Source organism: Scomber scombrus, chromosome 19 (genome assembly GCF_963691925.1).
Source record: "Scomber scombrus chromosome 19, fScoSco1.1, whole genome shotgun sequence".
NCBI lineage: Eukaryota > Metazoa > Chordata > Actinopteri > Scombriformes > Scombridae > Scomber > Scomber scombrus.
In genome coordinates, this window is record NC_084988.1 from 9,952,721 (window position 1) to 9,962,585 (window position 9,865).

The following is a 9,865-nucleotide window of genomic DNA, read 5'->3' on the forward strand; positions in this document are numbered from 1 at the left end:
GTTGTTTCTGCTCATATAGCACAATTTTTGGTGTGGGAGATGCCAGTTGTTTGTTTACGTTAGTGGTAGAGAGGCAAGGCACTTGGGAGTGCGCAAAAACGCCATATCCTTTGGTTTTTTCACAGAAAAAACATACTGAGTCCTTCACATAAAAATCAGCTCACAGGCTGTTACAGACAACTGAGAAAGTCAAGGAAAGTCCAATTTTTAAAAGTTATTTCTCAACCCATTAGGTCACTGACAATAAAAAAGATCAATACATGTAAATTGTTTCACAATTCTTACATTTCAGACCTTACTTACTGCAAAAAGAGCCTATACAAATGCTATTTGTATTGCAATTTTTGAGAAAGACTGCTGCAAAATCATGCATTTTTGGTTGCAACAATCACAAATAAAAACCTGTGAAATCCTGGAGGGACTGATAGTGGCTGGGTTTGTTAGCAGCAAGCTAGTCATAGAACAAACTCAACTTTACAAAATGACAAAACAACTGAAATAAAACAGGTACATACAAATAATGTTCCAACAAGGGTATTTGAGGAATCGATACAGATGTCTGTCAATATTTGCTCAGACACAGATGGACACAAAATGGTGACATCAGTTGCACAGCAACTATGTCAATAAAGGTTGCTACTAATGACTGTAAACTAACGAAACATACTGCTGGGGAATACCAGAATAGGAAACATCATACTTTTTTCTGTACTACATTTATTTGACAGTTAGATACTTTGCTGATTAGGATCTTACATAATAAAATACATATGCTTATCTCATAAAATGTGACACTTTGCCACAGATTAGATTTGAGATTTGTACAATCTATTGAAATGACCTCCAGGCAACATTAAAGTGCTACTTCCACGTTATTGCATCAGTACAATAATAGCATGTTATATGTAATAGTCACAGGGAAGAATAACTTCTACTGCTGATAATCTTTACCTTTAAAGATTTGAATGCAGGTGATGGAGTGTTTTACACACTTAAGTAAAAGATCTGAATAGACTAATAGCCTATTCATTCTTTTATAAAAATGTATGGATTTGCCAATTAGTGGCACCGTTCAAGAGCTCTGTAAGATCTTCTCAAATACTTTTGGTAACTATGTAAAGCTTGTGACCATTGGTAAGGTTTGAAGCTGAGACTGGTAATTGTCATAATTCAAGGTCTACTTATTAGCATTTTCTGAACCTTTCAACCATATGTCATGGTCTGTATCTCAGCAAGCAATGCAGTTTGTCTCACTTACCTGAGCACTTTTAAGATCTCTCTTGTCTCTGTCTCAACATTGAAAACAGGAGTTTGAACAAAACAACAACCCTCAAACTCCATCTGCTTATGATGACTGTAAGATGCAGTTGAAAGCTCCCGAAAGAGCTTTTATGTATCTCTGAACTTGGTGATTCATAACTTTTTGAGTAAGTCCCCCCTATTGGATTATCTGAAAAATGCATAGTCACACATCTAAAAATAAAGCTGTTTTTCTAAGATTATGAAAGTTGATTTTGCTGATATAAGACAGTGATATAAAGGTATTAAAGTTTTCTCTGCGGCCTGTTGCAAAATCTAAATGACTGCAGCTAATCCCCTGACTGATGGCTGGTCTAATCGGGTGAATGAGTTTTTTTGAGAGCCTCAAAGTCAATACTCATTCAGAATTGCTTGAGGAAAAACATGCATTTACAAAGAATATTTAGGTGACAAAATATCTTTAAGGCTTTTCTTTCAGTAGTGTTCCCTTACATAACATATACATCTGAAACAGGAGAGGTGACAGGCAACACCTTTGGTAAATGGCCACAGAGAACATGTTTGACTTAATTCCAAGATAACAAACACAGCTCTTACCCTAAGCACTGAATGACTTGCAATGTCAACCAATGAACCCCAGCTGACAACACAATACTTCATACTGTATAACACAATCAGAAGCATTTCCTTGTTCTTAAAAAAAATGCATAAGGACTCATTTTGCAACTCCTTATGATGTCTCAATGATGTGTGATAGAAGAAGACAAGTTATATTTGCACTGTATCCAATTCATACCCACAGACGGTTTAAAGCCCTTTTAACAAATCATAACAATAGAAATGTAATGATAAAGATAATGACTAGAGTCTGGGTTGGTGTTTGAGTTGGGACTAAACTTTTAGTGTGTAGTGACTCCTGATCATATAGTTGAATTACACAGTGTTATCTAAAGTGATCATAATTAAATACATACTTCCAACCTTCATTCAAATCCTAATCTCAAAATAATCAAAGAATTTGTCTTGGCCCTCAAGCAGTTACACATGGGTGTGTTACTGCACTGCAGCATACTTCACACAATATCAACTAAGGTCACATTCAGGAAGTCTGCAGTTCTTTATAGTAGCATTATTACTGTAACACACCACACCCACCACTACCAAACACATGGAAAAAACAAAAATGACTTGCAGATACCATGCCAGACTGGGTGCATCATATTATAACAACACTCAGGTGTCTCACTATGATATTCTGTATACCTTGAGGGCTGCAGGCTGTTGTTTTTCTCTGTAAGGATACAACAACAAATCCACGATCATGTAAAGGATTATAGGAGGCTGAAACATATGTATTTTTTAATTTGATGCAATTTATTATTTGTTGCTCATTTCACTCACATATAATTTGACTCTTTCATATATCTTCTTTCGTTTTTTTATCAAGCGCCTATTTCTGGTGTCATAAATGTGTAAATGTCTCATCGTAACTCAATTAACAGAAGACACCACTGACTTTGTTTTCTGTAAAAACATAACTGAAGATGATTCACATCTGGTGATTCATGTGGTGAAGCTGAAATACATTAAAGGTGTGGTTAAGTACATGTACGGGAATGTCTGTGCGTGCATGGATGCCCGTAAATTTTAATTTTGATATTTTTCTGTGCAACTTGAATGGTAAGTAAACCTAGTAGTTTTACAAGGTTGCATAACAGCCGCTTTAGGAAAGGGTAGCTATGGTTTGATAGGACTGAGATTAACAGTGAAGATTTCTACTTTGATATGCATTTTGCTCAACCCTAACCCTCTGAACTGAAATTAATATCATCTCTGTTTACACCTGTTGCCCAAGCATTGTTCTCAAGTCCCTTTGCTGCTAAGAGGAAGTAATAAAAACAAATTACAAGATCACAGTGACACAGCACAAAGCTGGCCCCACTTCAGTTTTGTCACAGTGATCACTTGTTTCTTCTTTACTCCTTTTCTTTCCATCTACCTCTGTGCTTAATCCTCTTTTAAGCCCTTCTCCTTTTCTTTATGCTTTTATTTCCTTCATACCTTTCCAAACATGCTTTTAATTTCCTCCTCTCTTCTCCTAGATTTGCCCTTAGTGTCAGATTGGACTTTACTGTATTAAAAAAGTCCAACAAAACCTTGTTATAATGAACATAATGCTGCTGCTTGGGTTATGTGGAGCAATCCTAGGATTTTATTGACCTTTGTGTAAGTATGGTAATGAGAGGGGGGAAAGTGTTATCTTTCACTGTGGATGTGCTGCCCTCCGCTGTTTAAACACAGAAACACAAGGAAATGTTCTGTAGTTAAAGGGGCATTCCACTGATTTCACATATCAGGTTCAGTTTACTGGTGAAGAGGAGTATGACTCAGTCTGTGAAAACAGTGTGGGAGCATGCAAAGTTTGAAAGAATATCTTCTTGGTCTTGAGACCTAATGTTTTTAACAGAAAACCTGCATCACAAACTGGAGGCATCACAAACTGGAGGTGTGGGATTTGAAAGAAGTGGATATTTAGTTGCATTATGTGCAATGTAGGTTAAAGCTTGACCCATATTAAAAGTCAAGACACGCTGTGTAGATAAGCGCTGCAGACCAAAGAAATACATTTTAAATTTCAGCTAGGAGTTTCAGGCAACAGGCTGAATTGCAGCCGCATGTGTATGAAGTCATGCAGAAAACAGAATTTTACATTTAATCTAAAATTCTCCACATTATCCATGAAAGAAATGGCACATTGGAAATGAATATTTCATGTAGAATAGAAGAAAATGTTTGTCTTAATGCACTTCAGGGAAGATTTTGGGGGAATAATGTAAATGTTTGAGTTAAAGAAGATTTAAACAAATGCACAACACATTCAAGGCTATAATCATACACTTAGGAAAGTTTTTTCTCAACTGCATCCTCAATTAAATCAAAAAGCAATTGGATAAAATGACAGCATACAGCACCGTGGATTTCTTTAAACTTTAACCTCTCTTTGTTTAAGAAGGTTATATGACATTAAGTTACATTTTCAATGATCTAAACTGTATTTAATCAGGTAGACAGATATAATTTTGAAGAGAAAAAAGGAGACTCAAGAGTGAATCAAAGGAAAAAATATTTACAACTACATAATTTAAGAAGAGAAACCATAATATACATAAGAACACAGTAAAATAAATAAATAAATGTTTCAGCACTTTGTGAAGCAATGTCATACGAATTATCACCTTCATTTGTGCCGCTATCAAACATGTGGTCTTGCCCGTCATTGTGCGTGATTCAAAGAGGGGTAAAAAAAAGAAGAAGATGAAAACAGTACTGGAGCCCACATCAACACTGTGCCAGCTCTAATAAACATTTCCCTGCTGGTAGAATCAACTGTTCAACCACCAGAACTAGAGGACTCCTCAGACAAGACCATAATCCGTTCTCATTTATAGTGGTTTTTGCCTTGATGCGTGATGCCCATCACCAACAACACATTGGGTCCAGATGGGAGGAGGCAGAAAAAGAGGGAATGGGAGAGAGAGACTGAGAGAGAGAAAGAGAGAGATAGGGAGAAACAGAGACAGGGAGATAGAGAGAGAGAGCACTGTTGATGTACATCTGTCATGCATTATTGCAGCGAATGCCAGTGCTGCTATCCTGGCTTCAGAAACTATGTGAGGAGGGGGTTGATGGGTCCTCCTTAAATCACAATCTGATTCCTCCTCCTCCTCTCTGCCTTTCCTTTTTAGTGACTCTATCAACACACAAACACCAGCGTGTGCACACACACACACACACACACACACACACACACACACACACACACACGCACGCACGCACGCACACACACACACACACACACACACACACACACACACGCGCACACGCACACACACTCACATATAAAGGCAATCCCATTCACTTTACAACTCACACACGCATACACACACAAACACTGTCGCGCTCTCTTAAACATCAGTGCTTTCTTTCTGTCTTCCTCACACACACCACACACTATCCCCCAATGAATTCCTCAGGAAGGAGTCAGCCTTCTTCATTCCTCTGGACACAACTTTTCCTTAACAAGGTACTGATGGTCTTGACCTCCTCTTCAAACAAACCCTTCCCTCCAATCAGCAAGGATTGCAGAGCTGGGGCTCAGCCGAGGCCTGTGGGTATTACAGAGGAAACGTCCTGATTCTCCTTGATTACTCCCTCTCTATGTCTCTCTCTCCCTCTCTATTCCCCCTCTTTCTGCCCCCGCTCATTCTCCAAATATCTCTGTCTCAGTGGCTGCTGGTTCTCTTGTTGTCTCCAACCCAATCTAAGACTTTTCTTGTCCTGTCTCTGTCTGTCAACTCACTGTATTTTTTTGAAAAATGTGCTCATCTTGTCTGCATCCAGCCCTCTGATTATTCCCTGGTTTGCTACTCTGAGTTTTTTAGTCTCTTGATCATGAGCTGTTTATCCACTTAGCAGAACAAATCCAGTAAATCCTTCAATATAGACTTAAGGAGACCATATTGTATGGTCGTTAAATGTGCAGAAAATGTCCCATTACTGTAACATGAGAGACAGCGGTAGAGACACATGTAACTTATTGCAATTACTTTCTGAAGCTCCAAATGACTGGTAAGGTATTTAAATAAAATCAGACAAAAGTTTCACAAAACTTTGTTTTTTAAGAATGACATTTTTAAGTGCTAATAGTTTTTAATGTTTAAATGTATTTTCATTCAGTTTTTTAAGTTTTTGGTCTCTAAAAAGGAAACAACAGAGGAAATAATTAAAAAAAGGTCCAAATATGTTTGCTTAATTTATAGAGGTTTGTGTTTATGTTTATCCATTCATCCATCCATCCATTTTCTGCCGCTTATCCAGGGCCGGGTCGTGGTGGCATTATGAGAAATTATATCTAGCAAATTTAAAATATTCTACAGATTACACTGAAAGATAACAGTAGACTGATTCAGGACAACATATATTACATGAAAAACATTCACTATTCTTAGCTGTAAGACTGATAGAGAAATACAATTTAAGATGTTATACAAACTGAATGTGATTCAGAGATATGCACACATTTTGAAAAATGTGTAAGAATATAAACATGAAAGAGAGAGAATTGAAAGATGAAGTATTCATCACGAGTGGGCATGATTTGGAGTAAATCATTATTATAATTTATAATTATGAAAGGGCTTTCCTCTCTGTGAATGCAAACCTTAATACATTACAGCAGCTGCTCCCAAGGCCCTATATTATATTATATTATATGTATAACTTCATCTGTACAACCAAGAGTGTGTTTATTAAACAGTATTGAGAATTTCTATAGTTTTAACTGCATGTTTTCTTAAATTGTGGTGTTGAATCTTACCTCAACAATCTCCACTTTTCTGAATAACATCTGGGTAATCCAAATGTTGCTCAACTAGAAATGTGATGTGATGGCTGACTTTTACCATATTCAACATCTTACTTTAGTGTGTTAGCACGCTAACAATTAGCACTAAAAAAATGTTTCTGAACTCTGCACCCCTTTATGAACTGAATTGTGGTCTGAGGTCCTCTGGTAAGGATCGCTTGGCTGTTCCTGGATCAAGGTTGATAACTAAAGGTAAAAGAGCATTTGCTGTCAAGGCCTCCTGACTCTGGAACGCCTTACCAGAAGAACTTCTCAGTTTAAACCTTCAAGTCCCTTCTTAAAACACGCTTGTACAGACTGTTCTTAATCTATAGTCTTTTGTTATCTTTATTTATTTATTGTGCTTGGATTTTGAGTAGTTTTGTTTGTTTGTTGGTTTTGCTTCATTTCTATTTTATTCTACACTTTATATAAGCTTTCAGTGAAGCACTTTGTAAAAATGGTTTTGAAAAGTGCTATACATATAAAGTTATTACTATTATAAATGTTGACATGATGATGGCGTTAGATGAAAAGTTAGGGGATTGCCAAAGTTATTACCATTCATCCCGAGGGAAATACGGATGTCAAATTTCATGGCAATTCATTTAAAAGTTGTCATGTTGCCAATTGATCCAATAGATGTTGAGATATTTCACTGGATTAGTGAAAACTTACCTGCCGGTGGTTTAAGATGGAGAGTCAGGTGCAAGTAATTAGGAATTTATCCTTTGGGCAACTTGAATGCCTGTGCCAGTAGCTGTTGAGATATTTAAGTCTACATGAAAATGGTGGACTGACAGATCAACAACACCATACATATGTAGCGCCACACTGCTAAAAAGGTGCTTTTGAGATGGAGTCTCATCAGCTTTCCACAAAGAACCAGCCTGTCCAACATGTGCTATTGGTTTACACTGAGCCTGTGTTCTCATGTTGTGGTTCCAGCCAAAGAGATGTAAGCCTATTGTCCTCACATGACTGGCATTATTACAGGGCTGGTTTCCTCATCTAACTTCAGCACTGCTTTAACTGCTCTCTTGATCTTTCTGACTCTAACTGTCTCACTCTTTGTCACCATCTTTACTGTGTTTCGCTGCCTCTCAGCACTTTGCCTTCTGCTCTCTGCAGTGTTTCGGATTATTGACTGTCTGGTTGGAAGATGTGGTATTTAGATGGAACTATGGCACGCATCTGTGCAAGAAAATGCAAATGTGGCTTTTTGTGTGCAAACTTGAATGATAGCTTGTGTATAATATGTAAATTCAGGAGATGTGTGTGTGTGCGGGTATAAACAAGGAAGACAATAGAAGAAGAATAGAAAGCGTAAAACACACCATCTGAGACAGTGACACAACATTTTCATTGACGGAGCGGATACGCTGACGACCGTCTGTCATAAATCAACTATTCTAACTATGGCACTGTGAATGGGCGTCAGGGAGAAATGACCGGAAAGTGACACAACAGCCAAGCCGTGTCACAAAATTCTTTTCACAGTTCCTGGACAGTTACCGCAGAGCACGAGTGGGAAATGCCCCTTGAACAAGAGTCCCCTCTGAGCGAAGAGAAAGGGGGACATTGTGGGGACCCAAAGGTCATCATGGCTGTTAGGCTCACGCTCTGCCTGGACTCCTGCTGAGTCACTGCTGGTCCAACCAGAGGAGGTCGACCAAGACTAACTTGTGTGCGTCTTTGGCCACCATTAGTCAAACAGTAGTCACAGCGCCCATTTAGGTGATGAACATGAACAGAGTTTCTGTTCTCCGGACAGACCCTGGGGCCCAAATGTGGATTTCTTAATCCCAATATGATCTATTGTGGGTGCATTTCCGCTCTCTGCTGCGTATTCCTGCGCCCTGCTTGTCTCCAGAGTCCAACACTGCCGCTGGCGACAGACTCAGTGGATTCTTGCATCAGAAGACTCCCACTGAAATCCTGAAATCCACTCAGAAGATGCAAAAACTGTGCCGAAGGGCAATGTTCCTCTGTGGAAAAAATGTCCTTCTTTCCTTCTTGTTCTGTAGAAGTCTATTTAAAGGTGTTTTATTTAATGCTCAATGCTGATGGAGTAAAGTATTCTTAGAAAAGGGTTGGATGTTCCCTATGAAATTATATCACTCCTCAAACAAGAAATCCTTTGATTAAAAAAAAAAAAAAAAAAAACCTGTATCAGGTGGTTTGACGCAAAACAGCTTTTGCTCCTTGGTTTCTGTTGCTTTAAACATGGAAGGTTTTTCCTATAATACTTTCAATTTATCTGAACAGCAATTACAAATCGATTAAAGACAAACATGTGTAACAACTTTGATTTGGGTACACCGTTTGTTGAAGTTCTCTTACAAAGTGTGACATTTATGTTGTATTTTTGAATCTTGAAAACTGAAAACGTCACAGCTTATTCTATGAATGATAAAAAAATTACTGTATTTACATTAATTTAATGATAAATGTTGGTCTTGATGCGTCCATCTCCTGTATGTTGTCTTTGACATTTGCTGAGTGTGTTGTTATGGATGTTGTTATATGATGAAATAATACAATTCACCTTTATGATGATTTTTTTTTCTCACTTACCTTTTTCCAATTTAAAGGATTTTTAACAGTGTAAAGAAAAAATATCTTTTTGGCCAAATTACTACAAATATTTGCAAGTTTCTTCAAGGTGTTTCATCATCTGATAGGCCTTTCCCCCAGAAGACATTGGGCATGTCACAATAAAAAAAGCACAGGTGAAAATAACAAAATGAGTGATTGCTGAATTTCATTTAGTTGCTTAAATTTCAGTCCTGGTATTGTGCATGCTGACTCACTGTCATGACTTACTGGGACACTTGAATTGAACAGAGTCATTATTAATGTTAGTAACACCTGCTCTTTTCCTACTATGACATGTAAAAGAAGGATTTAAAGGCTGTTTTTAATAATATTGGATAAAGTAGCAGTAAGCAAGACAGCATGTGGGATTTTGTGTCTTGATTCATCCTCAGTGTCTGTGTCTGTATTGCAGTGGTGACCGACCTGTTGTGCATGATCACTACAGTGGGACTGAAAGCCAACCAAACAGCCCTGTGACATCATTGTTTATGTTAAGGCAAGAAGGCCGCAAAAACAGTTTTTCTTCTTTCTTTAAAGGGGCACTCCACTAATTTTACACATGAAGATCAGTTTACCAGCCATGATTAGTACTACTCAGCCTGT